Source organism: Vombatus ursinus, unplaced genomic scaffold, assembly GCF_900497805.2.
Source record: "Vombatus ursinus unplaced genomic scaffold, bare-nosed wombat genome assembly UNPS02014779.1, whole genome shotgun sequence".
Classification (NCBI taxonomy): Eukaryota; Metazoa; Chordata; class Mammalia; order Diprotodontia; family Vombatidae; genus Vombatus; species Vombatus ursinus.
In genome coordinates, this window is record NW_020954557.1 from 25,302,946 (window position 1) to 25,310,245 (window position 7,300).

At 36.4% G+C, this 7,300-nt stretch overlaps 1 pseudogene; it reads left to right on the forward strand.

Annotated features, from left to right (window-relative positions):
* Positions 1-842: 842 nt before the first annotated feature.
* Positions 843-4,912, forward strand: LOC114045837 (annotated as a pseudogene).
* Positions 4,913-7,300: the final 2,388 nt, after the last annotated feature.

The following is a 7,300-nucleotide window of genomic DNA, read 5'->3' on the forward strand; positions in this document are numbered from 1 at the left end:
TACATAAAATAAAATGAGGATGATAATATTTAGGTCACCTCCCTTATAAGGTTGTTGTGAAGGAGAAAATACATAAGTCAGTTGTTGCCATTGCTGAAGTACTTATCATCATCACCATGTCTCAGAGACACTCATTAAGTGTTATGGAAAATAATACTTGCCAATAATGACTTTATAGTCTCTAAAAACAAATGGAATCCATTCCTGAAACATATTCTTTGAATATGGTTGAGAATAGGCACAGGGAATAAAAACACACCCACACAGATATTGAGTACTTTTCTGAACAAATAATCTGTCATTGAGATGCCATTTCATTCTATTAAAGTCATAATTAAAGATAATTTTTTCTAGGCATTTATAGAATAATAGTTATTTAGAGTAAGGTATAATATTCAAATAAACATGGTATATTACATTAAGTATCCAAACCAAACCAGACACTTAAAACAGTTCTCTACTCCACCCATTCATACTGTTCATATCTTTCATTTCTAACACCTAGCACAGTGTCTGCCACATAAGAAATAATAAATAAAATAGGGACATATAGGGTATTCAGAGAGGACTAGAACCTCTGGTATGAGAGCTTACAGAGCCCTTTCAAGGTTGATCATCTACCTTTGGTATCCACTTCTCACCCAACTTTAACCTGTGGATCGAAGAAGCCACATGTTCAGCTGCCACACCCCAGTAAAACTGTCTCAGCAAATGGGCTAAACCAGTTAGAGGGTAAGAGACAGGTCTCAAATCCATTGGTCAGTCAGAGGGGAGTCTACTCGAAGAATGTGAAGTCTTCCCCCAATGGAATAGTTGGATAAAAACAATTTTTTACAACGGCCATGAAAGCTGCTGAAGCAGGTGCTGTAGAGCACTTAGAGCTTGGTCAGACATTGAAGACACCATGGTCATCCACTGTATGCCAGCCACCATTAGACATTCTGACTTTTGTCTTCCCATTGTACTTCAATGACTCTGGAAGAGAGAGTGATGCTTTTGACTTTGTGCATCTCTGCCTCACTTAAATCCAATTCATGGACAAGTCAAGACATCACCTGTGATGTCATTGGTCATTCAGAACGAAGGACGAACAATAAGAACAACAATAGCATTTATCTATCAGTTTAATATTTATGCAAATGTTCCATATCTGTCATATTATTTAATTTTCACAATCACTGTATGAAGTAGGGGCTATTATTTTTCCCATTTTATAGATGAGGAAATTGAGGCTTTAAGAGTTTCTATGACATATAGAGTTACACAGCTATTAATTATCTGAGGCAGAATTTAAACTCAGTTTTTCCTGACTCCAAATCCTACACTCTACTCACTGAGACAACTAGCAGCCTACATATTGGTAATTAAATAAATTGGTAATTAAATAAAATAAAAGTGTTAGACTGAACTGAAGATTGAATCAAACTGAACAGTTTGATTGTGAATTGAAGATGTTTTTGTTTCAAATAAAATTACTTCTGTGGAAAACTAATGATGCATTTGTAGAAAACAAAACCTAGCTACATATATATATATATGTATATACACACACACACATATGTATATATACAAACACACACATATATGTATGTATGTATGTATTTTCCCTTTAAATCAGCATATAAAAATCCTTCTGACTTTCAAATTCTGTGATTTTTGTGAAATGCATGAAGTCTGAGAGGCTTTGTAGTGTAGTGGAAAGAATACCAGACTTGGTTTGTATGTGAGGTCTGATTCTTCTAACCTCAGTTCACAAAACTGATGGGGTGATAATTGTTACTCTTTTGCTTTATAGGATTGTTATGGACTTTTGGAGGGTGGGAGAGTAGGTTAGAGTCATGTCTAAAGCATGTCTACAGTATTTCAAAAAATAACCCAGCACAGGGGAAAATGTTACATAAACCTTAAAGCATTATAAAATGTTATTCATTATAATTATTCTGAAGTTTTGATATTTATATTCAGTGAAAGGATATCCACCCAATAAAATCATGCAGCTTTCAAAGTATTAAAATGTCACATTGTATTTAAATATCTTTGGGAATTCATTGAGATCACAGCGAAATCTACATTTAACTTGTTTGTAAGAAATTTGAAAAGGACTATTTCCAAGTGCATTGGAATGTTGATCACATTTAATGTATAATTTACTTGATCCCTGTTCTGCTATGTTCAGTGGGAGGAAGGGGCACATAAAATTCCTCTCGAACTAACTCAAAGCTATTAAAATGATTGGAAATGATGGATGAAAACAATTTTTGAGTTAAAAATATAATTCCCCCAAACCTGTCTGTTCTCTTAAAGGAAAGATTTAAGAAGAATTATAGGTAATTATGGTTTCTGAGAGCAACAGAGAGACTAATATCTTCTCTTGTCATTTTTCCTTGTGCTTAAAGGATTCATACCTTGTAGGTGGTTGTAAGTTTTTCTCATCTAAAATGATTATTACTCATCCACCCAGACACTTGCTATCCTTACCTCTAGCAGGAAGAATAGTTAGCAGACCAACTACTTCTAAATGCTTATTCTAAATTTGCAAATCTAGATGTGGGGATTTCATTCACTCACATAGCTTCAAACATCATCCCTTTGGGAATGATTCCCCCAGTTTGTGCTTCCTCCTCTTTCCTCTTTTCTGAGGATGAGATATGGGATTACAGGTATTCACTGGACATCTACAACTACATTGTGCTAGCACTTTAACCTCAATTTGGTCAGACCAAACTCATCATCTTTCCCTCAAAACACATTCCTTTACTGGTTTTCCCTATTTCGGTTAATGGTATTACCTTTCTTGATACCTAGGTACTTACTCTCATTCATCTTTGAATACTCCTCCTCTCTTCTCCCTTTCCCTGAAACATCTAAGCCATTACCAAATTCATTGAATGCTGCTTCCAAAATGTCTCACCTCCATCCTCTCCTTCACTCTAGATAAGGCTCTTCATTACTTCTGAAGTGAAGTGGACAATGGAGACACTTTTCCAACCAGACTCTCAACCTTATCTTTTCCATTCCAAAGATTAATCTTTCTAAAGCATCTGTCTGATCTTTTAATCAGCCCTGTATCAAAACTTTTAATAGTTTGCCTTTGCCTACCAAATACAGTACAAATTCTTCAGCCATGAATTTAAGGTCCTCCGGAATCTAGCCCCCAATCTACTTTTGTAACTCTCACATTCACAGCAATATAGATTTAGAGATGGTAGCCTCTTCAAGACCATCTCAACCATGCCCTTAATTTCAGTAGAGGAAACTGAGGCTTAGAGGCAATGTAACTTGCCCAAAGTCACACAGAATTTTTTTTAAACAAAATTCACTATTTCCCAAACATATCCCATATTTTTATGCCTCCACAGGTTCCATAGGCCTCAAATGCCTCCCTAACCTAGGCTTCTAGGCTTCCATCTCTGTCTACTGAAATCCTATTCATAAATGTCAAGATCCAACTAAAATGCAGTGCCATCTCTCCCAAGAAGTCTGCTCTGATGGCCCCAGATAGAAGTGGTCTTTCCCTCCTCTGAACTATCATTTAATCCTTTTGTGACTTTCTTATACACTTATCAAGTCCTGCATTGTGTAATAGTTAAATCTGTGTATTTCTTAGCTTTTCCACCAATGATTTCTAAACTTCTTGAGAATAGGAACCCTTTCTTACACCTCTGCATATTGAAATTGCTTAGTAAATGTAAGTGTGAATGAATTTTAGTCAAATTGAATGTACTTATACTTATCACCATACTTTTTTTTTTTTTTTTGGAGAGGCAATGGGATGAAGTGACTTGCCCAGGGTTACACTGTTAAAAATGGTGCAGTTACACCTTCGATACTATTTGTATCCAGCTCCAGTATTTGTATTATTAAGATATAATAGAGGGTCAAGAGTAGGTCAATTAGATTCCCCAGAAGGCGTGGCTGGGAGAGCAGAAGTTCTCAGACATCCATCCACTGGTTATCAACGGGGAGGTCAGGTAAGTTCTGGAGTGACCCCCTTCCTTGCACTTTGGTTGGAGAACTGGGCTAGGCTCCTACTCTATTCTGGCTGTGCCCAGATGTGCTGAGAACTCACAAGCCTGGATACTCATCGAGCCTGTGCCCTTGATTCCAGGTGCCCAGCACAGCCAAGCTTGTGGTACCAAGAAGCACTTGAAGTGTGTGGCAGCCCCAAAGCATCGGATACTTCATAGGTTGACAGGAGCGTTTGCTCCTAGACCCTCCACAGACCCCCATAAGCTGCAGGAGTGCCTCCCCCTTATTATCTTCCTTAGAGATAGACTCAAGTATGCCCTGATGGGAGATGAGGTAAAAAAGATCTATATGCAGTGGTTCATCAAGAATGATGGCAAAGGCCATACTGCCATTACCTATCCTGCTGGCTTTATGGATGTCATCAGCATCAACAAGACAGGAGAGCATTTCCGTCTAGTGTATGACACCAAGGGCCATTTTGCTGTTCATCACATCACAGCTGAAGAGGCAAAATATAAATTGTGCAAAGTGAGACAGATCTTTGGGGCTCAAAAGGTATCCCTCATCTGGTGACCCACGATGTCCACATGATCCCTTATCCAGATCCTCTAATCAAAATGAATGACACCATCCAGATTGATTTAGAGACTGGCACAACCACTGAATTCATCAAATTTGATACTGGCAACCTATGTATGGTGACCGGTGGTGCTAACTTGGTCTAATTGGTGTGGTCACCAACAGGGAGAGGCATCCAGGCTCTTTTGATGTTGTCCATGTGAAGTATGCCAATGGTAATAGTTTTGCCACTAGACTTTCAAACATTTTTGTTATTGGCAAAGGTAACAAGCCTTGGAGTTCTCTACCATGGGGAAAAGATATCCATCTTACCACTGCTGAAGAAAGAGACGAGAGATTGGTAGCCAAACAGAGGAGTGGATAAATGAAGATGAGGAGTAATGGAGTATGTGATCATGTAAAGCTGTTACAATATGGAAAAAAAATTCCTTTCGTCAATTTTGGTAATTGGTACTATTGTAGGTAGTCATCTGTTTCCTTTATGTTTGTGATTTATTGGAATATAGCTCCGTGGACGGGTTTTATTTAGTAATTTACTTTTTCTTGGTCAACTTTTGGTTTATTCTAGCTTAATAAAACAGCATATTTATTTCTGCCTTTAATAATTTGTTGGCTTTTACAAACTAGTCTGAGATTAATATTTGTGAGCATTCTATATGCATTTGAAAAGAATACTTATTCTCTGCTTATCCTGTTAACTCTCCACATAAATTGTAATTCTAATGTATTTAAGTAAATTCAGATAAAATATTTACTATTAACCACTTTCTTGGGTTTCTCATTCTGATGATGGAATGTTGACATCTATTATATTTTTGTCTTTTTTCTTATATCACTGCTATACTTCCTTTTATTAATTTAATAGTTGTGTTTGGCTCAAATAAAATGAGAATTACTGCCAAAAATAAAAAAAAAAAGAGGTCAACTAAAATAATAAAGGATTTGACATAAGCAGTTACGCTTTGGTATGAGGGCAGACAAAATGAGACAAACAAACTTGATTCTTTTCAATATAGAAAGACAAAGTAGAAAGCAGATATGGAGACAAATGGAGTGAAAATGAACTTTCACCCCAAATCATGGTGTACTAGCATTAGGCATCATTGCTAAATGCTGGAAAAAAAGCTTAGAATAATCAGATGGAATAGTACTTTACCTCTCCACAATAGATCTATAATTGCAAAATCTAAAAGTTATTTCTTAGTTATCTTCCTTCTTGACCTCTCTATAGAATTTAACACTATTGCTTTCTTCCCAGATGTATTCTCTTCTCTGACTTTTTAATACTCTGCTTTCTCTGTCCTGTTTTATGGCTCTTCAGATCTTTCTACAGGTTAATTATCCAGATTGTACTCCCAAACTGTGGGTACCCTGAGGTTTTGTAATGTGTTCTCTTATTCATATGCATATGTGTATATGCAATATACATATTGTACCTACATGTTTGCACATCTTATCTCCCTCAGATAGAATGTAACCTCCTTAGGGGAAGAAAGTATTTTATTTTTTACTTTATCCCAAACACTTAGTACACTGCCTGCCATGTAGTAGGCACTTAATAGATGGTGGTTGATTGATTAAAGATCTTACTATGGTGCATCACTATTATTTGGAGGTGACCATGGGTTCTTGAAGGCTATTACAGCAGTAAATAAGCTCTGGTAGGTTCTGCTATGCTGCAAAGGCTTCTGGTATTGCTTCAGACTGTATCTATTTTTGAGGACCATCTTTTCATTTTAAATACAGAGAAGTTCAACATCAATAGACTGATAAGACATGAAAGGCTATTGTGCTAATGTCAGTATGAATATAACATAATTAAACTTCAATTTGGGGAAAGGGGAGAGGAATTCAGATATTATTGTAAACTATGTTTGTGGTTTTATTCAGCAACAAAATGAAGGTTGAGCAGCTACCCATATCATCTTGAAAGAAGTAAAATCTTGCCCATATTTAAAGAGCTATTTACCCTCCAAAGGAGGTCTTTAAATTGAGATCATAAATAGCTTCAGCAGGGGTTTGAAAACAATCCTGACAGGATCTATTATGGATGAAGAGAAACTCAAATATTTGGATCTATATCACTAACTTCTATAGTTGATATCAGGGTGGTCTACAATGCCCTGCTTTCTACAATACACTTCTTTGTCCCACTGTGGTCACATTTGTAACATAGTGAGGTCAGAGGTCATTCTTATTTTTTAATGAGTTATAATGTATTTTATTTTTCATGAGCTTTGGAAGAGTATAGACTATCTAAAAGAAGGCTTTAAAAAAATTTTGGCTGAAGTTTTACTGTCAGCAAAGTCTTTTTAAGTGACCTTGAATTCGATTCTTCAAACCAATCCCTTCTGAATCTGGCAGTAAATGATTTAATATCTGGAATTTATCTGGCAAAATGCCACAACATTTGGAACTCATTCTATTTGACCAATTTGATAATATTGGTGTCATCTCCATTTTCACTGCCTCTACATAAGGTTGCTTAAAAAGTTTCTATTCAAGATTTGCAATAATGTTTTAGTTTTTTTTTTTTTTTAATAGTATTGTAGGATACATTTGGCACTTAATAAAAATGGGATGGGACTTCTGGTGCCAAGATGGTAGAATGAGGAAGGAACCTTCTGAAGCCCTCTTAAAATCCTCTCCAAACAACTCGACAGCCACCTCAGAATTGATCTAGAAACAGGGAGGCATCTTACCAGCACTGTAGGAAAGGTCAATCTCACTTGAGTGGGAAGAGAGCAAGGTC